The sequence below is a fragment of the Numida meleagris genome, chromosome 1, assembly GCF_002078875.1.
Source record: "Numida meleagris isolate 19003 breed g44 Domestic line chromosome 1, NumMel1.0, whole genome shotgun sequence".
Lineage (NCBI taxonomy): Eukaryota > Metazoa > Chordata > Aves > Galliformes > Numididae > Numida > Numida meleagris.
In genome coordinates, this window is record NC_034409.1 from 74,875,795 (window position 1) to 74,901,291 (window position 25,497).

A 25,497-nucleotide genomic window follows, 5' to 3' on the forward strand; every position below is an offset into this window, starting at 1 on the left:
TGTTCTATGTTATGGGGCTTTTTCAGCTGGGCAATTTTGCTTAAATTCCAAGACATTTAAGAGAAGTGATATTTCCATCTGCGTATTTCTTTTTCCATTTGCTCTACTTGAGCATAAGCATGTAACAGAAAACAGAGCTTTTAGACATCTTAGGCAGCTTTCTGGAGTCATTCTTCATATTACTATCAACCACCTGAATCTAGCACAGATCTGTTCTAAGTATGGAATACTTCCAAACTTTGTCTATGCTATTTCAACCAGAGTTTGTAGTCCCTGTACTTCAGAAATTCAGCAGAAATCAGAAATCTCATGCTTGGTCAAGAATCAGGGACACTGTACACCTCCGAAGGGAAAACAAAGCTAACTCCAACTGAACTTAGAAACATGCATCAACATGGATCAGCAGATAGAAAAGGCTAAGCTCAAGTGCTTCGCAGAATACAGAGAAGATTGCAGGAGCAATAAATACCTCTTAAAATATATATGTATACATTCATACCTTCTAGGGAGTTCATACAATGTCATGGTTCAGCCCGATTCTGTGACTAATGGAACAGAGGGGCTGACTGACCCACACCCCAGGAGAGGGGGAAGGGAGAAATGGGAAAAGAGATGGGCCTAAAAATAAAACAGCCGCAACGAGCTAAGGGAGAAAACTAATTTACTAAATATGATAGCGGAACATGAGATAACACAGTATAATTGGAATTGAAGCTAATAAATCAAATGAATGAGAGAGAAAGTGTCTGAAACTGAAGGCCTTATTCTAATGTTGATGGCGAGATGGCTAGGGAGCACACACCGCAGAGATGAGCAGTAAAAGAAGGGCAATCTTGTGACTCGCGAGCAATTTTATCCTTCCCTCTAAACGGAAAATGGGAATGGAACAGTGAAGTCTGCTGGGAGATGTAGTTCTTCTCTTCCGAGAACCAGGCACCAGGAAGTATTGACCATCCACTGAACTGGAGCATTAACTCTTTAACACCCAGTGCACTACATGATGTTATGATGTGGAATACCAATAACAAAAATCATAAAACCATGACATATGGCTCTAGTAACAGCATGCACAAGCTATACATATACATATAGATCTGTCACACAACTGCACATTTCTGTTCCTGAGCCATAGCTGTTGGGCTTTTTAGTTATTTAATTATTTTCCTCCTTTTGCATCTTCAGAATCCTTGTAGAGTCTCATGTCCTCATGAACTTCAAATTAACTTACTAGGTCTGGGCATTCAGGTGAAAAGCCAGCAGCCACTACTGAACTCACCCAGCTGGACTGCAAATCTATATAGAACTAAGTAAGTATACCCAAAGTGCCCAGCCCTAGCATGGAACTAGCATGGAACCAAGCACTAGGTCTCAGTGGACAGGCAAGTGTCTAGCTCTTTCTTCACCTTTGAGACTGATACACATACTTAACAACAATAGTAATAAAAAAATGCAAGCACAAGCACATTCAGCTAATGTAGATTGTTGGTTTTTCTTTACATCTTGGGTTTAACTTCATTGCCATTGAAGTTCAGGAAAAAAATGCTCTAGGTAGAAATGAGTGACAGAAGAAAAGGATCAAAGAAGAGAACGTCTGCTCCGTAAGCAGAAACATGCCACTTCTTTCAAGGGAAAACAGAAACCCCTTAAGAAGTCTCCTTGTTCATAGAAAGTCTCATTCATAATAAAAATTAAAAAATATATAAAAATTAATGCCTGACTACTACTGGCTACCAAGAGCCAATGTAATTCGAAAGCCTCAAGATGCGCCAGGGGAGATTTAGGCTGGACATTAGGAAATACTACTTTTCTGAAAGAGTGGTCAGGCGCTGGAATGGGCTGTCCAGGGAGGTGGTTGAGTCACCGTCCCTGGAGGTGTTCAAAAAACATTTAGATATAGCGTTGAGAGACATGGTTTAGTGGGGTTATTGGTGGTAGGTGGATGGTTGGACTGGATAATCTTGTAGGTCTTTTCCAACCTAGCTAATTCTATCATTCTATGATTCTATGAAAGCTGCAGCTTCTTTTCTTTTACACTCCATCTTGGCCTGCCTTGCAGTCCTTTTATACTTTTGAGCTTCTCTAAATTCTCTACTTATGTACTACTAATTTTCTGTAAGTTTACCTTCTTTCTACACTGGGCTTTCTTAGAAAGTACATTTGTGCATCATCAAACTAGGCAGCAAACAAAACAAGTTCATAAATATATGATATCCTGAAAAGGATCATACGGTTTCAATTTACACCTACCAAATCTGATCTGTATGATTCTTTTTTAGAAATATGTGAAGGAAAATTGAGATATTTTAAAATTCTGATAAACCTGCCCCTGAAAACAACCCTCTTGAAGAAGATTTTATCCACTGAAAATAGTTCTGCTTCAAAACTGCTTCTAAAGTATATTTTCTCATGTACCCTTTTTACTCTTTCTTCTGCCTGCCCTTCTATTTGCTGTTCCCAGCTCCTTCCTTTCCTCATTGCTTCCATTTCTTTCCCTGTCTTTTATGATTGCTCTGTGTATATCTTGCTTTCTCTGTCTCTGTCTTCCACCGCTCTCACTCTCACTCTCCTTTTTCTCCCTTTTTCTTTTGAAAATCAATTCCCCATGTCTTAGAGTCACCCCTCCCTTTTATCCTTCTCAGCTATTCACAAGGGTCTTTTTTATTTCTCTTTGGCTAATGAGATCTGCCCTGCACATTCCATCTCTTTTCTCTTCAGGATCCAACATGTTTTACACAGTGAGGAAATTATTTTGAGATGGAATATGCTTCTTTATTCTGAACATTGTTTTAAGAAGTGCGTCTTCTTATTTTGTTTTAGATATTATGATATCTGCTTTTCTGTCTGGATATTTATGTCTCAATATTTTGTGGAATTCTATGTCCATAAAATGAATGTCTGATTATTCACATAATTATCTGTATTGTCACACTTCAAAGATTTCTTATCAAGTATCTCTATCAGTAAAAACTTAGGATGTATTTTTGAGCATATGAATTTTATATGATTATAAATTTTTCACATGTACTACTGAGGTACTAACCTTTTCTTCCAGCATCTTCTGCAACCCCTTGGAAGCAGGCATTCTGCTTTGGAGACCACAGGTCTATGTTATGGAGACTCATGGTTGCATAAGTTATGCTAGCTTTGTAACATTTAAGATTGACCTGAGAATTTGATGCACCTAAAGTAGTTTGGGATGGAGAGCTTTTGCTTCTCCATTTCTGGCAAGGTCTGGACTGGGATTGTTTATATTTTAGAGAAGAGTGGCCTGTTCAGGTTTTGTTGACGTGAAGTGACAATATGCCTAGCAGAGGAAAGTTTAATAAAGTGGAATTGTTTTTAAAGGTACAAATGTATGCACTGCAGAATGCTGTAGCAACAAAGAGAAAATATTTCTACACTGCCTTAAAGTTAATCCCTAGTAAAGGATGGGCTGTCACCTTCCCTTCCAGTAAATGAGATTTTAAACAGGATTATTGGCCACTTCATGTGCATCTGTGTGCCTGTAGCACAGGAAACTTTGCTCAGACTTCACCACTCAGAGTTTTTTCATGCTTGGATTTCATTTCACAAGAAGGAGGTGGCAGGGGGGAAATATTCCATTAGTGTAAAGGGGAGAAAGTGTTTCTGTGGTTATTGAACAAAGCAGCCAGTTGCCCACTTTCCTAACCCCAGTGCAATAGTAGAATTTCACTGTTTCTTTCTAGTGGATGGATGATCCACACAGTACTAAAATAATGAAGAATGGAAAATGTGAAAAAAATACTATCAAACTCAGTGAAGGCCAGATTCTGAGAGGAGCTGAGTACCCATATTTACTCTTGAAGTCAATTTCTTTTAGAATTAGGATGGAGGAGGTGAGTGGAGTTGGAAGTAAAAGAGTTTATACTCATTTGTGTATAGAACCTCACCCCTCTTCCTTGCTCCCAAGAGGACTGAGAAAGACTCAGAATCATAGAATCATTAAGGCTGGAAAAGACCTCTAAGATCATCTAGTCCAACCATTAACCCATCACCACCATGCCCACTCAGCCATGTCCCTCAGTGACACACCTACACATTTCTTGAACACCTTCAGGGACACTGACTCCACCACTCCCCTGACCAGACTGTTCCAGTACCTTACCACTCTTTCTGAGAAGAAATTCCCAATATCCAATATGAACCTCTCCTGGCACAACATGATGTCATTCTCTCTTGTCCCATCTCAAGTTATCTGGAAAAGGAGGCTGACCCCCACCTCACCACAACCTCCTTTTGGGTAGTTGTAGAGAGCTATAAGGTCTCTCCTGAGCCTTCTCTTCTCCAGACAATCCCAGTTACCTCAGCTGCTCCTCATAAGACTTGTGCTCTAGATCCCTCACCATCTCCATTGGCCTTCCTATGACATGTTCCAGGGCCTCAATGTCTCTTGTAGTGAGTGGCCCAAAATTGAACACAGTACTCGAGGTGCGGCCTCACCAGAGCTGAGTACAGAGGGATGATCACCTCCCTGCTCCTGCTGACTACACTATTTCTGATGGCAGCCAAGATGCCATTAGCTTTCTTGCCTACCTGGGCACACTGATGGCTCATGTTTAGCTGACTGTCAACTAACAATATGAGATCCTTTTCCTCCATGCTACTTGCCAGCCACTCTGCCCTAAGCCTGCATGGGTTAGTTGTGACCAAAGTGCAGGACCTGGCACTTGGTCTTGTTAAAGCTTATACAACTGGCCTCACGTCAATCCAGACTACACAGATCTCTCTGTAGGGCCTTTCTACCCTAAGGCAGATCGACAGTTTCTCCCAGTTTGTTGTCATTTGCAAACTTACTGAGGGTGCACTCAATCCTCTCATCCAAATTATCAATAAAGATTAAACAGAGTCAGCCCCAGAAGTGATCCCTGACAAACACCACTAGTGATCAATTGCCAGCTGGATTTAACTCCATTCACTACCACTCTCTGGGCCCAGCCATCCAGCCAGGTTTTTACCCAGTGAGGAGTACATGGCTCAAGCCACTAACTGCCAGCTTCTGCAGGAGAATACTGCTGGGAACACAGTCAAAGGCTTTACTAAAATCTAGGTAGATTATACCCACAGCCTTTCTCTCATCTACCAGGCAGGTTAGTTGGTCATAGAAGGAGATCACTTGCATGAACCAATGTTGGTTAAGCCTGATCCCTTGGTTGTCCCACACATGCCACATAATCACACTCAAGATGATATGCTCCATGACCTTCCCCAAAACAGAGGTCAGGCTGACAGGCCAGTAATTTCCTGGATCCTCCTTCAGACCATTCTTGTAGATGGGTGTCAGATTAGCAAGCATTGTCTGGCACCTCTCCAGCTGAGGAGGGCCACTGATAGATGGTGGAAAGTGGCTTGGCGATCACTTTCACCAGCTTCCTCAGTACCCTCAGGTGGATTCCATCTGGTCCCATTGACCTGTGATGGTCTAGGTGCAGTAGAAGGTTACTGTTTTCTCCTGAATTGTGAGGGTTTATTTACCTCACCATCACTGTCTTCCATCTCAGGGGGCTGAGTAGCCTGAGGATAACTGGCCTGCCTATAAAAGACAGAAGTAAAGAAAGCATTGATGACTCCAGCCTTTTCCTCATCCTCAGTGACAATGTTCCCCTCCTCATTCAATAAAGACAGGAGATTTTCCTTGGCCTTACTCTTGCTATTACTATATTTTTTAAAAACATTATCATTTATTATCATTAACAATGCTGGCCAAATTAAGTTCTTACTGGGCTTTTGCCTTTCTTATTTTCCCTCTGCAAACCTTAGTGATATCCTTAAACTCTTTCTGAGTTTCCTGATCCTTCTTCCAAATATTGTAAATTCTTACCTCCTACCCCCCCAAGGAGAAATTATACTGTCTATGATGATATGATGTAAGTACTTATGCATATTCTACCAATATATGAAACTACTACAAAAGACTGCAATATGTGGAAACTCCCTAGCTTTTTGAATCTTATATATTTTTTCCATTCAATGGGGTAGCCAAAGTGATTTCATATGTATTCCAGTGTTTTACACTGAAGAAAATCATTTGTATAATTGCTTGTATTGTGTCACATTGTATTCCATGTCATACTTAAATAGCTCATATTTCAAACCAAAAGGAATCCACTTTTGAAGAAGAACCACAAAATTCCACTCTGTGTTATCACAGAAGTATCTGTGAAACAGTAAGGCTGTAACTTTTGTAGATTTTTCATTCAGTCCACACTTTTACTGTTGCTTAAGGCGCACTAACTTTCTGCCACTTTATAACTTACTGTGAATGTAACTCTAGTGGATTACAGATACAAACAGAGGGTTTTGTGGTGTTCTAGTACTCCAGTCTTTCTCCAGATTCAGCCCAGTGATCTAATGGTTGGACTTGATGACCATAGAGGTCTTAAACTAACCTAAGTGATTTTGTTTCACAGACTGAATACGTAGACTCTTGCTTATATTCTTTCCCTAAAAGGAGGCAAGAGTGGCACAGAAAGATGCTTCTATTCTATTGTTTCCGTATTTGAAGCTGAGGTTCTCAGTGGGGATCTGCCCTTTACGGGGGATACCCAGATGGATTATTTAGGCCACAGCTGGAAATTAAAGCAAAATGGAGGCTTTTTAGCATCTAGAAATAAGGAAGCACTTAGCCTATGTGAAATTTGATCTTTAGTGTTCAGAAACCCCTTCTAGTATGGAAATACATATAACTGTAAGTGAGGGTTCCACAGAACAATAGCAGATGCTATACTGCAACACTGATTTCAGCAAAGCCTTGAGTGACCAGCCAAGAATCAGTAATTCATGCTGCTACTTATGTTCTGCTGCAGTATGTATCATCCAGCATGAAGCTGGCAGGCACACTGAGCAGCAGAGCTATCACTATCTGGCATCCCCGTGGAAAGCTCCACTGCAGAAAGACAGGCGGTGGGAAAGGCCCAGTCCAGTCCCGCAGCTCTGAGGCTCAGTTGAGAGAAGACCTACCCGGAGTCTCTCTGAAAGATGCTGGGTGGGGGCTGCAGAGGGGACAGCGAGCAACCGCAGGGATGAAGGGAGAGTGGCTGCACACCCTCAGGAGCCCTGGCTACAAGGGCCCACTCGGGAGAGTCCGAAATGGCTGCAGGGTGCGGGGGGACTGGTGGTGGCAGCGGTAGAGAGGAGCGGTGACAGTACTGGCTGCTACCGCCTCAGAGTACATGGTCCCCCTTTACAATCGTGTACTGCACTAAGCTGGGCCTTCCCAAAGGAAGGCAGCTAGAGGGGGAAGAGCGCGGAGAGAGGAGGAGGGGCACGTCAGGAGTAGCCAGGAGAGGGCGGGGGTTGGGAAGGAGAGACTGAATCTTGGAGAAGGGGAGCGCAGCGGATACTGGTAAGCAGGAGAAAGAGAGAGGGAGAGGGAATTGGCGCGGGGACAGGGAAAAAAAAAATTCCCAGAGAAGGGCTAGGAGAAGGGTGCAAGGATTGGGACTGCTCGCAGGGGTGTCAGACTTCTTGAAAACATCTATCCACTGTGCCTGGGGCCCAGAGACAAAGCGGCAGTGGGAGCCGAGCAGGAACAACCGAATACTGGCCCACAGAGATGGTGCAATTTACACGGTGAAAATGGTCTTTGTCTAACTTTTCTGATGTCATGAAGCAGCTCTTTATGGATGTGGTGGGAAGGGCTTTTGTGAAAACTGCTCGAGTAATTCTGGGATGTAAAGCGGATGTTGCTGAAGTCCTATCAAAGATATTGTGGCAGGCAAGCAGACCGGCAGTGGAAGACTTCAGTCTGGCGGAAGAGATGGGAGGAAGAGAGCCACGGGCTCAAGTATCATCGGGTCTCTGCTGTTTGAGGGGCAAAAGGGGTGGGGTGAGAGAACAAACGAGGTACTAAAGAATGGGATTAGAACTCCTAAAATTGTACAGCTTTTTTTTTTTTTTTTCCCCTTCCTGGTATTTGCTTATCAAAGACTGTGTTACTGGTTCTCGGAGTGCCCAGAGAGACCCTCCCCCAAGCTCCTTTCTCATGTCTGTTGCCGTGTGCGGGCAAGGAGAGAAAAGCTGCATTAAATGGTGTCACAGTTTCTCTGCTCATGGAAATTGCTATCAAAATCAGATACTTTTCAAACATGCACAGTTGATTTTGTCTCATACTATGTGGTTTTGTTGTTCTGGTTGTTTTCTCCTTCTCTATCTCGTTTAAGAGCCATAATTAAATGCTGCCTTAGAAGTCTCTGAATCAGGGAGGCAGGGATAGATTTATACTGGTATAGATTCCTGATTATGGTGGATCAACTAGGTAAGGAAGGCTTTGTGGCCTTTTCTGTGGATAGCATTGTTTAATATCCTTGTGGGACACAGTAGGCTGTTTGTTTGTGGCAGAGGAAAGCCATGCTACTCTATTCTTCAAGATGCTGAAAAGTTACTACTTCTCATATTAAACTGTAGTGTGGGAAGGACTGTTGCTGTGTTAGGTAATTTAAATTTCCCTTTCATGGATCCACTGAAATTATTTCACTGTCTCTTAAGTCTCGTTTGCTGTTACCACACTCATTTGGTTGAAGAGAGGACTGAATTTCACCTGCCTCCCCAACAAGTTACAGAAATAAGAAATTCAAGATGGTGAAGCATATCTCCCAAGGGGCATTGTCCATTAGTAATGATATCAACTCATGCAGATTGATGAGGAGGGAGAGTGAGAGGGTAAGTGGAAAGAACAAAGTCAAGTCAGGGGAAAAGAATAGTTGCTACCAGGCACATTTGTTACAGAGACAGAAATGCTGCCTCAGCTGGGGTGTGCAAGGGAGATTCCCTTTCTCCTTGCAATGTAGTTCTTAATCATAAACATGGAGTCTGGATGTGGATGCATCTCTTGTTTAGTCAAAGAGGATCCACCTGCCCTGAGCCACTAATATATGACCATATAGCTGTTTTTAGGGCTGTCTTCATTCCCAGTTTGAGATCACTCCAGTGCTGAGGTGTTTTAAAGTAAAAATAAAGCTGACGAGTGAAGGAAGAGGTATTTATCAATCTAATAATAATTTTTTTTTAGATGCTACCTGATCTCTATGCTGAAAAGGTTTGGGGTTTTTTTTTTTTTTTTTTTTTTTTTTTTTTTTTAGAATTTAATTCCTTAAATTCAGCCTGCGTTGCGGCTTCAGTTTGTTTTGCTAGCCTCACGTAATTGCAGGTGACTGCATACATTCCTGTATTGCCTTTTGCATGTATGTGCTCTTAGTCAAATTACACATTCAAAATTTTGTTCCTTCTCATGCATGGGTATCTCTATAATCCCTAGGTGTTCTTATCCTCTGTTCTGAGTTCTCTTTTATTTGACTTACTCTTTCAGAGGAACACAGATTAGTAGGTATGGCTGTGTGTTTTGATACTAGAAAAGTCCACTACTTCAAGGAATTGGCGTGTGTGAAGCAGGATTGTATCCTCTCTAATCACTCAAACCATGCAGAAAGATTTGCTCTCTTGCTTTGTTCTGAGGTCCTCAGCTCTTCCAAGCTATTAACTGCAGTAAGAACAGCTTGGGTTATAGAGACTGTTTTTAGAGGGGATTAGTTAAGGAATGTCTTCTCTTTTCTTTTGCCTAAGGCTGTTACATTTTCACCTTCTGTATTTCACTTGCAGGCTGACCCACTGATGTGGTGTAAATGCTTTTTTGGTAAAAGGCAATTAGTGGTCCTAAGGAGACAGCAGCTTACTGCCCAGTGTGTACTGGGCTTCTGTACCCTGCCGCCATACAAATCTGACAAGATAGCTGATAGCTCAGTCGTCTCGTAATTGTCTTAGATAGGCGTAAAGCCTATACAAATTCACTGTGTACATTTCACTGTGCTCAGATGCAGCTGTTTTTCCTCTTCACTCCTGTTACACTACATATGCCCTGTGTAGAATTAAAAATCATATGAGATTGCTATGCTTTCTCACCTCTTACCCTCTATGTCTCCATTAAGAAAGCGTTGCTTTGTGGCCAGTTTATCCTTCCCTTGTATTGTTATGAGACTTATACATCCTCTCCCCCTGGCCTCAGGAATGCTTCCCTCTACAGGTCTGCTCCTGCTAAAACCTGCTTGTCCTTGTTAGGCATGCATTATTCCTTAGTAGCTCCTGTGGGAAAGATTCTCCTAAAGTCACTGAAAATCAGTGCAAAAAAACCTTTGGCATACTGATAACATTTCATAGTTTATTCTCATTTCTGTTGCCTTATTTATACATGGTTATTGTACACATAAGCAATAGAAGATGCAAGTAGGAACTGGTATGTATGGCCAAGCTAAATTTATACAGTGATTTAACAACCAAAAAGGGTGGCAATATATAAATAAAGGGTACTATTGTGAAAAGTATTTATAAAGAGTATTCCAGAGAGGGTGCGTTCTTTCATAAACACACAATAAGGTTCTTTTTTTTTTTCTTTTTTCTTTTTTCCAGAAATCCAAGACATTTCTATGAAGAGAAAAGCTGGTTAAAGCTTTAAGAGGAAACTGAGGAGTCTCCTATACTTCTGTCAGTATTTTCTTTTATATATTTTTCTTAAATGTTCTTTAATAATATGCTACTATTATGTCTTACTGTTTAAAAAAGGAATATCTTTGTTTTGTCAGGAAGCTTCATATCATCTTACAGCATGCAGCTAACATACTTTTTCCAGCTGCTAACTCCACAAATTCAGCAAGTTTCCAAGTCTTTACAACCTTATTATTAAGCTTCTGCCTGCTGAGACTTGTGCCAGACATCCCTCTTCTCTCCATATTTGTTCTCTTTGGCAGTGTCATGGACTTCAGGGGATGTGTAAGGTTATGAATTGTGAGAATTTAGCAAGTAATTCTGTAGATGTTGTGCAGCAGAAAACTAGCTCTCTGCTAAGTGGTGACAACTGAGCAAGGCAAGCAGACTCCCAAAAGGATAAAAACTTCTTAATTACTCGTGTCAGCCACATGTAAGGAGTAAATCTGCTGAGTAAGAAGATGCCATTTTATGTTATCACTCTTGCATTCAGTTTACACTGGAAATTTTATATTTAACAAAGAAAAGAACTACACTAGTGCTTTCTTCTCAGAAGCATGTGTTGTGCTTTGATGAAATATTCTTCTGCCATCAGGAACAGAATTTCTTAAGTGTACTTTAAAAATGTACTATTGATGTTTTAAGTTACTTTGCCATTTGGGGGTTGGTTTTTGTGCATGTGTGTTTTATTTTATTTTAAAAGTTTTTATATTATAAGGGACTGGCACTTGTATGTGTGTGTGTGTGTGTGTGTGTGTGTGTGTGTTGTTTGTTTTTGTTTGTTTATAATAGATAGTGCTGTATTTTCTCCTAAAGAAAAAAGAAAAGTATCCATGGAGCAGGCTAATGTTCCTGTCAGGGAGCTTGTATTTGATGACTGATCTGGAGCTCTGGAGACCACTTTTGAGCTTGGGAATCAAGCTTACCTTGTCAGTTTTCCATGCTTCCAGAAGCCTCTGTATTCTGCTACTCAGGGCTTGTTTGCCAAGAAAGTGGTTATTCAGTTGTTTCATGCACACATGTGTACACACGTGCATACGTACATGTGCCCATGTGCATACACATGCACAACTGCACTTAATGACGAGAATAAAAGTGCTATCCTGGGACTAGAGAAGTTGCTGGATAGAATCAGCCTCTCCAGTCTGAAAACTGATGCCTTAAATACGAAGGCTAGATCCTTAAGGCCTTGATTCACCTTAGGATGGAAATTCTTGCCTGTACAGACCTGTGGATCAAAGCATCCATGACTTCATTTTCAGACAGTCTTTGTTCTGTTTTGTTTCCCCAGGCTTACCATGTAAATGATTCCTCTGCTGATTCTGGAGTTTCTAAATGCAGCCTTTCTCTGTGTCATGTCTCTGGAAAATATTCTGTATGTTTAAATCATATAATTAAACCCCAGAAGAAGAGACGGAGGATTACTATCTCTACCTATTTTTTTTTCCTGTTTTAGTAAGCTTTTGATTTTGAAAGGTAAAATGTGGTGTACTGGTGAACCTCCAAGTTCTGTAAAGCTTTCAAATCTCCCCAAATGACCCGATTTCTCTCCCACTTAATATAAAACACACAGATGATATGGATTTATTTGCCCCAGTTGACCACTTCAGAGGCACTGCGTGGGATGGAGATGCATGTGTGGGGCTCTTAGCATCACACAACAGGTTCTCACAGATCCTGAGGATGTCTACAAATGGAACCAGGTTCCTTGGCAGAACTGTTTTTTCCTCCTTATTAAGTTCTTTAAGAAGAAGATGGAATATCACAAGGGATATTACTGCAGAGATTTCTAGACAGGTTTTGAACTGAAGTTATTCAATTTGGAAATTTAAGCTTTGGAACGTTTATAAAAATTGAACTTCCAAATGTTCCTTTTCTCACAGCTCAGCTAAGTCTAATCTCAGTAAACAGGATCAGAAATACTTTCTGTACTAAGGAAGATACTTGGAATTACTTCTGGGCTTTAAGCCAGGAAGAATTGCTGCTGGAAATACAGCAAGACTGGGATACTTTCTTGCAGTTTTCTCCCAGATAGTCCCTTCCCTTGCTAATGCCAGTAGGCTTTGAGCTAGTGCCAGCAGCAATGGGAATGCAAATGTACTGGCATTTTCACTTTTCAGTGACTTTACTAATCCCATTTGGAGCATGTGTTGTTCATTAGAGGGCCATCATACCAGCAGTTAACACTGCTGTCATTGTAGTATCAGGAATTCTGTTGAGGAATGTTCAATTAATTACTAGCACAGAAAGTACCTTAGTGGCCTTCTCCTCTAGTACCTCCCTAAACATACTTTGGGACTTGGCAGTATAGCGTGGTTTGATAACAAATTGTGTTGACCTACGTATTAATTAGTGGTCTCTTCAGATCTAACTGATAAACAGAGACTTGACAGAGGGAATTTTCTTTAGTTTGCATGTGTCTTAGTGTTGTGTTCCACTGGGACATACGAATTTGGAAGTCAGATCCTGAAAAGTAATTAGTTTTCTTTTTGTGTCTTACTATAGCACCATTTTGCTCAGGGCCTCAGGCTATTTACCAAGAAGACTTTTTGTGAAAGAGCATTATGGGAATGCTGCACACCTTCTGCTCTTTGTTTCAGTCAAAATTCCTCCTAAGGTTGACTGAATGAATCATGTTGACAATTTCTTGTTCCTCATGGATAATTTTACCAATTCTGAGCTAGAATTTGCTCTGAATGCTACAGGTTCCTGCAACTGAGGAATGAAAATATTGACTAAATACATACTGCTTGGAGAGATGGATTCAAAAATTGTTTCCTATATATTTTTTATTTTAAAACTCCTATTACCCCTGAAATACTGTGTGTCAGGGTGAAAGTAGGGTGTAAAGCAAATTAATAAGTCTTTGGAAACAGAGTAAAAATACAGTGTTCAATTATTTGAAAGAAGGAATTAAGCTAAAGCATGTTTTTCTTCTGTTTTTCTTAAAATAGCACTTACTGAACAACTCTAATTGAAAGGATCAGAATTGAATTGTTACACCTGTCTTGCTTCTCATGACTGATAGTGTATGCAGTGAATAATGCTACAGTGTACAATAGTATTATAAAATATTATAGGGACAAAAATCAGAGTGTTAAGAAGAAACTAGCCCAAAAACCTCAGAAAATTCTTTCAAATGAGCCTTTGGAGGATTATTTTGAAAAAGGTTATTCTTTTTTTCCCATATAATAGGAGATCGGCCCAATGCTATTTTTCTGATGCCTCTGAACCTACGGTGTTGAAATTGGACAATCCCTAACTTTGTTGCAGAGATGTAAATACACATGAGCAATTTGCATTTGATCATGTGAACTTCTGTGCCAGGGCACTGATGAACTGAGAGCTCATGAGGAGCAACTGAAATGATTATACAACTGTAGGGATTTTTTTCCATGTTATTAAAAAGTCCTAGCTTAATGATGACTAAAAAAGGGTTGTTCCACCGTATCTGTAATACCTGGGAGATGATTTATAGGATCTCAGTATGATAGAATGTTTAAAGTAACATGGCTGTCTCAAATTGCCCAAAGTAGATTATTTCAAGTTCAGTATTAATATATGTTTTCCATCAGAGAAGTAGTGGAAGCCCTACTGCTTATGTCATTTAAAACAAAACAAAACCAACCATAACTAACAAAGCTCAAAGGAACACGCAGGAAACAGTCTTGCTTTTGACTGTGGGCAGCAGATCAGAAGTCATAAAATAAAGATGCCCTTCCCCTCTGTTTGGTTCCTCTTATCATAATCTCTCCAGCAACTGGGGAGGGAGACAGCCTTGCTGTCAGAAATGCATTTAGGATCTGCTGTTCTACAAGAAAGAAACAGAGACTAGTACCTGAGGAGAGGAAGTGGTGTATTGTCCTTGCTTCATTTCAAGTGTAACCCTTTGGTTCTGATGTTGAACATGACTGTATTAAGAGTAGTGAGCCCCAGTATCAATTTAAATAAGCCTTTGAGACACAGAGGAGCCAGGATGAGCTCTGAGGTTTGTATTTTATTCCTTTGTTCTCTGTCACTAAAAATAGTACAACTATGCCTTCCTTTTTCCTCTTAGGACTTTTCCTATTCTTGTGAGGTATTAGTGACACATAATGCTCCCATTTCTTGAGGCTGGAAACAATGAACTGGAAATGTAGAATGGAGGAAGAGGAGGGAAGGACCTGACAATAGACTTGATTGCTCTGCCAGTGGCAAGTTCAGAGTTTTGGTGGGGCTGTCTAACCTGCCTTCAAGGCACATCACTCCCTGTGGTGCTTCAGTCAACTCAGCAAATTGTTCCACCCAGGCATTCACTTTCAGGTCGTCTCTATCTTCTTTGCAACATAAATCTCTTCTTCAAGCTGCCACTTCTGCCTCGCTGCTCTCTCAACTGTCTCCTAAACAAGAGCTGACTTTGGGCAACCAGACGTATAAAATCAAAGGAGGAGCCTAGTCTGAGCCTTGAACTGGCATTAATCTATACTACTGTCCTGTAATAAATATCTGCATATCATTGACAAAAGGTTTAACTAAAAAATAGTGTTGAAATAAGACAGTCATGAACTTGAATGGGACAATTATATTCTATGTTCTTTTTGCTGATTTCAGTCATTTTAACACTTGAGACCAAGGTACCATGAGAGAAGAGGGGGCTGAGTCTGAATGAAGATTCTGCATAAAGAGGCTGGAACTAGAGAGAGAAAAACTGGAGAAATCAGGAATTTTCTTAGGCCTGGAATAAGTTCTAGTTCCATAATCCCTGTCTCTGTGCTCTTATTTTGCCTAGAGGGGTTGCTACCAAGATAGCATTTTGTTTTCACATTACATTCTCATCCAAAAATGGTTAGGTATAGACTGAAGTTAGTGTCGGTGTGCAGTTCTGGGGAGAATGTGCAGTATAGTATAGGATTACTGACTTGTGGAAACAAACTTTACAACCAGGGAAGGTTGTAAAGTAGGTAAGTTTATAATGGCGCTGCACCCAGACACCAGGTGCAAGGGGGGTATCCCCATCCTAGCTTGCACATCGAAAGGTAGAAAACTTCCATATTTAAAGATCAAAGGCATACATATTCATAGCATTCCTGAGGGAGGGAGGGAGGGACTATTACAATTAATTCCAAGAAATCATTATAATATGCTCCATCCCAGAGTCACACCCCTTGAGCATGCGTAGTGCCTGCTGGTGGTTGTCGTCGGGGGTCATGGGGATGAAGGCCATATCTCTTCCTCACTGTGTACTCTTGACCTTGGCACAGTTGAAGAGGGTGATCCAGCTTTGGCTGGTTTTCTTCAGGATGTAGTCTCCAGTTCAGTTCCATCAACCAGTCAGCAGCTTCTAGGTTACCCTGCCCCATTAACCCACATCCATCTTTTATTGTTTGTTTGAAATCATATTCTACCCTTTTCTCCCTCATTACTAGGTAGTGCTTTGATGTGAAGCTATTCATACTACTGGTGGAAAAGACCAAATTCCTATCTTGGCAAACAGTGGTCATATATGAGCTATTTTCTCTCTCTTTATCCATTTCCTAGTTTTGTGCATGTATTTCTACATCTTACACTTCAATTCACATGCTGCTGCTAAAGCCTATATATTGTATAGCCTGTTGGTGCTGTCAACAAACTAAGTGAATTAATGTGACTGTTGATAATATTTATTTCCTAGTTCCATACTTAGAGACCTAGAATTAGAGAACTTATCTTTGCAATAGGAGATGTAGGGGTATAGCTGGATAAAAGCCAGCTCATAATTGCATGGAGTGGGGCTGGAGAAGGAGGTTTGGACAGCAAGACGAGGGCAACAAAAAAAACAGTGATGTGTATATGCTTCAGTGTTACTCATGCCTTGCTGTGTTTTACGAAGAAGCATTCTGTGCTTGCTTAAAAGAAATGAAAACAGCAATGATAAATAATGCTAATAATTAAATAATTTTTAAAAGTAAGAGTAGCCTGTGTCTGGAAATGCTTGCAACCAACTGTTTGAGATCCAAGCTTTTTCACATCCCAGGGCCACAAGACTGACTAAAATGGAAAAAGTAGTTATAATTAACCCTTAAATCATAAAACCTGCATCTTTGGATCGAGAAGGGGGAGATTTCTAAGTTTATAAAAAGAGCAGCACTTAGATGAGGATGTTTAAATATTAGTTCTTTCTGTAATCAGTTTTGAAAGGTCAGTTTCTCTCATGGAATGAAAGTCAATTTCAAAATGCAGTAAATTTCCATAAAATATGAAGTTGTCTCCTAATAGACAACATACATTTAATACTGTGAAAATGAATAGCATGCATTTTCTGCCTATGCCAATACTCCTTGCTGTAAAGATCCCATAAAGTAAAAATCAGAGGTGAAAACAGTAAATAAATTTAAAAAGTTATTTACTGCAGATTACAAAAAAAACCAAAACCTTTACTAATGAGTTTTGCAAATTTTTGTACACAAGGAGTAGTTTAAGTAAAGAAAAACATTCTCCATTTGTTTGTTTGCTTTTCCCATCCAGTGTATATTTTAAATATTCCTGCGTAAATCTTGGTTTATATATAGCCTTATGTGGCATGCCTGGGAATATTCTTAACTGAAAACTGCAAAGAGCATTGGGATAAAATATCCCTTTTCTTAGGCTTCTAAGCTTTCATTATCCATGTCTTACTTTTGTAAGACCACTATCTTCCCCTCACCCAATCCTTCAGGGCCTTGATTTCTTTTCCAACGTCATGACAGTGCCCTTAAGGCCCTTTTGCAGCTCTGTGCTCAGTTTGTCCATGCAGATTTGCAGATGGTCTCCCACACTAGGCAGAAAATGTCAAGGTTATTTGTCTGATTTGTGGCATTGTTCATCTTGCCGTTACTGACATTGTAGTTGGTATCTCTGTTATTTTTCCATCTACTAGGGATCAAAGCTTGGTATATAATAAGACATTAATTTCAGATGCAAATGAGACAAGATCAGAATTAACGAAAAGATGACAACAGGATTTTAGGGACATTTTCTTCATGTCAGACATCCTTTGTTTTAATAATATTCGTGATAAAGGTTTATTTCCGTTGGGAAATTTTTTTGCTCAAATAGGCTTGCTAAATTATCTTTGTCCGAAAAAGAGACAGAGAAGAGTATTTGAATAAAGGAAGAGTCTGCTGGGGGCATTTTACCATGTGATCTCTCAAACCATCAGAGAATGCACCCTCTTCTTTTATCCTTTCTTCCCGACCAAATTATCCCTCCTCCCTTCCTCACTGGCTGAAGTACTCAGAGGTTACAGACTTCCTGGTTCGCCTCATACATGTTCCGCCTTGTATGTGAGTCCCCTGTGTATCATACATCACATGTATAATTAACTCCAACTTTACACTGCCCAGGGCGAAGAAGTTAATATTAATTAGTCTATTAAGTCTGTGTAGTAAGTCCAAGTTCCTAAGTTCAGGTTGTCAATCGGCCTTTGTAACTGAAGCCTTGTTGGGTTAGAGTATACAGCCATCAAGCAGAGAGGAATTTGTAAGCTTCTGCACAGCTTGCAAGCAAGGTGTCCTTATTTTGGAAATAAAATCTTTTACACAATGCTGCAAAAAGGTTTGATTCTGTTCCTGAGAAGCTGAAAATTATCTATTTTTGTCTCTTCAAAGCCGTGTATCTTTCTTTTATACAGATAAAAGGATACCTGTAAAAGCTTAATCACAACTGAAGTTGGAAGATACATGATATTTCCACATATACAGAAGTTCATTGCAAAGGACTGTTCATACTAAGAGAAGTTTCCTGAGAAACATTAGAGTAAAATGGATTGTAAGAGCACAGTAGAACCATACTTAGTTATTTTGCTGTTCTCTCCTTTATGCAGTCTCTTACTGTGTGAAAATTCAATTGAATTCAACTCTGTGCCATTCCAATTCCTATTATTTTTAGGATAGTTTATATCAGACAAGTGATTGATAATATATACATTCTATAATGTATTTAATAGAATAAATCTGAGAGTTTGCTTCTGGGTGTTTGTGTTAGAAACTTGAGTATAATTACCAGTGTTTCTTTGAAAACTCATGAGTGGTATGAGACACTTATGAATCACTGTAAAAATTGTCAAGTCAGATCCTGGGAGGTGCCAAGAGACCTTCTGCAGGAGCTGTAACACACATTTTGTGGCACTTATTACAAATTTAATTCAAGTACCTAGCAAGCAAAGAAACTATCTTTAATTTGTATCTTTAATTTTTTAAAAATCTGACTACTGTTTTTTCTTAATTACAATAACAAGATGGATAGTGACCTTTTGAAAAGCGTAGCAGAAATATAATGGGAAGGAATGGGAAGAGTCTAAGGAAACTCAAGGCAAAGTCAAACAAATTGTGGTAAGGGAAGATAAACTGGAGTGACAAGTAAAGCTGTGACATACAGCCAGGTAACAAGAAGAGAAATTTAAAGGAAGGTACGGTGGTTAGCTAAAGAAGTACCAATTCTGAGTATGGGACAGGTTGAACGACTGCATGCACAGACAATTCCTCCGATAACTTTAGGCTACTTAGCCTACCAGGAGGAGTTTAGCAGCCCACAGCTCCCTTTTGTTACACAGTTAAATATTTCACTGTGCTGCTATATGTGCCCCAGTGATTAATTTTGTAGAAAATCACATTAACTTCATAATTTTAAAACCCTTAGTGGTAAATTATGTGCTATTCTGCCCACATTCACTTCCTGTTTGGGGTATAGAAAGATTTCTGTGAATAACAGTTAATGTAATTATGCTTAAAGAAAGAAGGTGTGCAGTATTATGTCATGTACAAAGTGCTGCAGACATTGAGTGACAGCGTTTCACAAGAGCTTTGTAAGCAGAGTGGATAAGCTTTATCCTGGTAAGCTGCATGACCATAGATGCAAGGGTATCTCAGTGTAAAAGAAGAAGAAAACTGGGAGGGTGGGATGAAAGGCCTCTGAATTGATGAATGGTGCTATCATGATTTCCCATTTAACATGAATGGGAAGAAGGATTAACTCCTAAACATGATGAATCAGTGTGCAAACTATAAATTAATTGATGAAGTAGTTTATTGACTCTCTTAACATCTTTATTAATGACACAGACGATGGGATCAAGTGCACTCTCAGCAAGTTTGCAGATGACACCAAGCTGAGCGGTGCAGTCGATACATTGAAGGGAAGGGAAGCCATCCAGAGGGACCTGGACAGGCTGGAGAAGTGGGCCCATGAGAACCTGATGAGGTTCAACAAGGCCAAATGCAAGGTGCTGCACTTGGGTGGGGCAATCCCAGGTATTTATACAAGCGGGGGGAAGAACACCTCGAGAACCTCCCTGCAGAGAAGGACTTGGGGGTCCTGATGGTTGAGAAGCTGGACATGAGCCAGCAGTGTGCGCTTGCAGCCCAGAAGGACAACTATGTTCTGGGCTGCATTAAAAGAGGAGTGGCCAGCAGGGAGAGGGAGGGGATTGTCCCCCCTCTACTCAGCTCTTGTGAGCTCCCATCTGGAGTACTGCATCCAGGCCTGGGGCCTCCAGCACAAGAAAGACGCAGAGCTCTTGGAACGAGTTCAGAGGACGGCTACCAAGATGATCAGAGGGCTGGAGCACCTCTCCTATGAAGAAAGGTTGAGGGAACTGGGCTTGTTTAGTTTGGAGAAGAGAAGGCTCCGGGGAGTCCTCATTGTGGCCTTCCAATACTTGAAGAGAGCGTATAAACAGGAGGGAGTATGACTGTTTACATGGGTAGATAGTGGTAGGACAAGGGGGAATGGTTTTAAACTAAGACAGGGGAGATTTAGGTTAGATATTAGGAGGAAGCTTTTCACATAGAGGGTGCTGAGGCACTGGAACAGATTGCTCAGCTAAACCCAGAATTTAAAAAAAAAAAGAAGTCAGTTCTGAGGAAATCCCTCCTAGATTTGCCATGTATGTGACTACAATAGAAGGTTATCAGGAGTAGTCAACATGGATTCACCAAGGGGAAATCATGCTTGACCTATCTAGTAGCCTTCTGGAATGTCAACAATGGCTGGGTAGATGAGAGCAGTGGATGTTGTCTGCCTTGAGTTCAGCAAGGCTCCTGACACTATCTCCCATAAGAACGCCGTATGTAAGCTTACGAAGTGTGATATAGATGAGTGGACAGTGAGGTGGAGTGAGAACTGCATGACTGGCAGAGCTCAGAGGACTGTGATGAGAGACACGGAGTCTAGCTGGCAGGCCTGTAGCTCTTGGTGTTCCCCAGAGGTCGCTGCTGGATCCAGTTTTGTTTAACATATTCGTCAGTGACCTGGATGAAGGCGTAGAGTGTATTCACAGCAAGTCTGCTGATGATACGAAGCTGGGGGGAGTGGCTGATGTGCTACAAGGCTGTGTTGCCATTCAGTGAGACCTGGACAAACTAGAGAGTTGGTCAAAGAGGAACCTTACGAGGTTCAACATGGGCAAGTGAAGAGTCCTTCACCTGGTGAGGAATAACCCCACACATCAGTATGGGTCAGGGGCTGACCTGCTGGAAAGGAGCTCTGCAGAGAAGAACCTGGGTTTGCCAGTGGAAAACATGTTGACCATGAGCCAGTAGTGTACCCTTGTGGCCAAGAACTGTAGAATCCTGGGATGCATTAAGAAGAGCTGGGCCAGCAGGTTGAGGGAGGAGAACCTCTACTCTGCCCTGGTGAGGCCACATCTGGAATACTGTGTCCAATTCTTGGCTCTTCGATTCAAGAAAGAAAGGGAATGACTGGAGAGAGTCCCATGGGAGCCACAAAGATGATTAGGGACCTGGAGCATCTTCCTTACGAGAAAAGTCTGAGAGACTTGGGACTGTTTAGTTTGAAGAAGAGAAGACTGAGAGGGGATCTTATCAATGCTTATAAATATCTAAAGGGCAGGTATCAAGAGAATGAGGCCAGGCGCGTTTTAGTGGTGCTCAGTGACAAGACAAGGAGCAACAGGTATGAATTGGAACATGGGAAGCTCCATCTGAACATGAGGAAAAACTTTTTTACTTTGAGGCTGACAGACCACTGGAATAAGCTGTCTAGGGAAATAGTTGAGCCTCCTTCTCTGGAGGTATTAAAAACCTGTCTGGATCCTTTTCTCTCCAACCTACTCTAGGGAACCTGCTTAAGCAGGCAGGTTGAAGTAGATGATCTGCAGAGGTCACTTGCAGCTCCTAAGATTCTGTGACCACCTTCATTCAGACACCAGCATGTGATAATGTGACTACATTGTGATAAGTGACTACACAAACCTGCTTCTTCTCTAGTTAAAACATATGCAGTGGTGGAAGTGAATTTGTAATCAATGCTAGCCTGTTTAGCAACACTAGTTTTGTGTGTCAAGTGTTATCATTGACAGTGCTTGAAATTTGTGGAAATCCCTTGTCTACATAAAGAAACTGCTGCAGGGATACTGGCTGCATGAAATTCTTTGCACTTGCCACTATTTAGATGTAGGTTAGGCAGACAGCAATCCTCTTTTACAGAAATCTCACAATCACAGGCCTATACAAGTGTCGCTTGTCCTAGTACATGAGAGCACTGTTGCTGTCTGTGCTGTACTACTTAGCTTTGTATGCCTGAAGACTGAACTAAATGTTCACACTTCAAGTTTGAGTTCAGAAAAAGAGAAATTACATTACTGGCTCTGTCTGATGAGAGAAAATAGGCTGTAAATACTGTCAATTAGGTGTACTCTTCTTTGAATTTCAGACTTTCTAATCAAAACAGCTTACCTTTGCAGTCTTCTATAGAAGAAGATGCTGGGCAAGAGCTGACTACGTTATGTAGTCAGAATCTTCTGTTTTATATCTATAGTCACAGGAAAAAAAAATCTCCAGTAGTAGTACAGCACTGGAATAGATGACAAAGGAGCTGGAGAATCTGTTGATTAGAATCCTAAATGGACAGGCTACTGTAGGAAAGATTAATGGGTCGCAAGTTCTGAGTGAGATTTAAGAAAGTTTTTTGAAGTATCCTGTGCAGGGAAGTTGTATTCAAATATTGGATTTGGAGGATTGGAGAGGATAGTGGCTTCTGTAGCAAGGACAGGTAATCTGAAAGCAAATTTGGAAGAAATAATAAGCTGAGAAGGTCATGGAAAAGGACTTGTATGCACAGGAGAAGTAGGCAATGCAAAAGTTGAGATGGTTTGAAGTTTCTGTTTAAGTAGTTTGGTGTGGGGAAGGAACAGTAAGGGAAGTGAAGAATTTTAGATGAGTGTCTTTGAGCATAGTCAAATTCCACACGCATCAAGTGCTGGCACAGCAGTCGTTAGCAGTGTACAGGCTTGGTAGTCATTAACTCAGGGAGGCCAGATATTCCCTTCAACTCCTCTAAGTGCTTCCCTGATATTCTCCTTTACCCTTCATTGTGGTATAATCATTTTTCATCGGGCTGTAGAAGAGGCAGAATCCAAAAATCTGACAGATTTACTTTTTAACTGCTAAACTAAACCCAGCTTTTTGCTTTAGTCACAATTAATTTTGGGGAAAAATAGCTTTTGAGTATAGTCCAGACAGAGGCCTTATGATGCATTATAAAGAGTCTTCCAAAATTTATGGGACACAGGACCTAGTAGAGTAAATTGGACAGGTGTTGAAAGAGGGATGGATGTGCAGGTAGGGAGGGAAGGAGAACAAAAGTTTTCTTTGGGGACAGAAATTATTTCTGTGGCTTCTTGGTAGAAGACTTTTTTAGTTGTTTTGTGGTAGCAATCTAATTTGCTCCTTACATATTACATAGTAATTTTACTACTAGAATTGAATACCTGCAGCCAGAACAAACTTATGTTCTGTTTCCTGCTTTGTCATTCAGAAGCTGTGTAACTGAGTCTGAACACTGGACTTTTTCCATCCCACTAATGGAAATGAAAAGATGTTTTTTCAATTTTTGATTTTTATTTCTGCATTTATCTGCTTTCAAAATGAATGTTTAAAAGTCCCTATATCTTAAGATTTGTCTGGCCTGAAAAAGGGCTTTTAGGTATTAGAATATTAGAGATTAGCTGGGAGGCAGATGCTGAGCATTTATATTTGCACCTTGAGCAGTCTTACAAGCAGTCTTGTTTCAGGTGGCTCAAGAAATAGTCTTCCACTCTTTCCTGGAAGACACTGCTATATGCTAATGATATACGTTGGTTTTGTTTAGCAATAGGGATTAGTACATTAGTTTAAGAACCAATATATTAGTTTAGCAAAAGGAATCCATAAGTGATAGTTCTGAAACATTCAGTTCAGCTTTAGTGAGTGAACAGTCTTGTTTTTCCTCAATAATTTTGCATTGGGGACATGATAGAATACTTTTATCTTTTGCCTCAATGATTTTGCCTCTCAAGAAGTATTGGAGTCACAATAAAAATAAATAAAACTTTATGGTGAAAAAAAAAACTTTTTATGGTGAAAAAAATTGTTATGGTGAAAAAAATTGTTATGGTGAAAAAAATAAAACTTTTATCTTTTGCCTCAAAATGTGCAAGGACATTTTCCTCGAGTTCCACATACATTGTTTTTAAAAAGTGGCTCACTATGGCCTAATAAGCAATGGAAGTCTTCCAAAGTGGGGAAAGGTGGAAGGCAGTGGGTCAAAGGCTTCAGCGATTAAGCTGATGGTGAAAAAAGGGGAAGAAGTAGGTGGGCACTCGACTACCCTAGATACCACTGAGCATGTCCAAAGGGACATTAGCACGTATTTATGAGTCCTTGGAAAAAAATGAATATGTATTCCCATGTACTGCATATGTATGTCTTAACTGTTCGAATGTAGAACATGAACTCTGAGAGGGTGTGCTTGCTTGTAAAGTCTCCTGGTACGTGAGGCATAAAGGAATGCTGCTTTCTAACACCACATTGGAGTTAGAGAGTTTTCTTCTTGGATTTCGGATTACGCTAGGAGGGTCCTTTGTGTAAGGGAGGGTTTTCTGATCATTCTGCCTGAAATTTTCTCCTTTTTAGTTTTATTGTGTGATGTTTTTCTTCCGTGGTATTTACAAGATTCCTAAACTAATACATAGTACCTACATTACCTGCATCTGCTTATATAATCTTCACTTTTACTCAGTCACGTGTAGCTGATTTTCTCTTTCTTCATAAATAATTTCCTTGAATCAAAGTTTGTTTCTACCCTTTAGTTTCATACATTCTTTTCTGATGCTCAGATGCTTCTGGTTTGGTATTTTGAGTTCTCAGTAGGGTTAATACAGGAGAGAACTATCCCATTTCATATGGTAATTTCTGTTCATCTTTAACAAAGCAAATCAAATTCCACTCTGTTGCCTGATCTCATACTTTCCAGGCTGCTTTTTCTCTTCTACTCCAAAACTGTTCAATTTCCCCTTTGCTGGGTTTTCAGATAATTGCAGTGAGGCTACCCCTTTTAATTACAACTCTTCCCTATCTCAGATGAGTTACTGGGCCGTTTCTTATTTATACTGCTTGAGATATTTTTTTTTCTCTTTCTCTCCTTAGCCATGCTTCACTGTCTCTCTGAAGTGTTTTCAGTGCTCTGCACAAAGCGCGCCTAAAGAAACAAAACATACTGTTCTTTGCATGCAACCTGCATACTACCATGACACTTCTCTGGTGGATCAAGAATTGGGCAGATAAGGCCAAAAACACTTTCCTTAGTAAAATTATTGTACTGGATTGATTTAATGCAGTCTTAGATTAGGCTCCATGCTCTCACATTGTGAGAGCAGCCTTGATCTCAGGTTCTTAACAGCTGTGCGGGTTTTTTGTTTGCCTGTTTTTTACATAAATAATATATTTTTATATTATAAATATAATTTGGACTTGTACTCTTTTCTTGGTTGTAGTCCAAGCTTGCTGTTTGACCTAAAAATCACTGTGCTTGCTTCCTCATTAATGACACATTTATAGGAAAAAATACTGTCCATCTTCAGTACTGTTGTGCAGCAAGATGTTTACATGGACAAATTCCTGCTTACGAAATGTAGTTAGTTTTATGGTGAAGCATGTCAACAGTGCAGATTTGTATTGTCATAAATGATGAAAACTCTTCTGTCTTGGCTACTGCCAAAGGCAAGGTGTA

At 40.3% G+C, this 25,497-nt stretch overlaps 1 protein-coding gene across 1 annotated transcript in view; it reads left to right on the forward strand.

Annotated features, from left to right (window-relative positions):
• The window catches only part of LOC110397993 (ephrin type-B receptor 5), a 76,995-nt gene continuing 58,773 nt past the window's right edge, over nucleotides 7,276–25,497 (forward strand). Inside the window, exons 1-2 of the mRNA XM_021395140.1 lie at nucleotides 7,276–7,363; nucleotides 10,420–10,494. The gene's annotated coding sequence lies outside the window, so the exon portion shown is untranslated. The remainder of the gene's footprint in view (nucleotides 7,364–10,419; nucleotides 10,495–25,497) is intronic.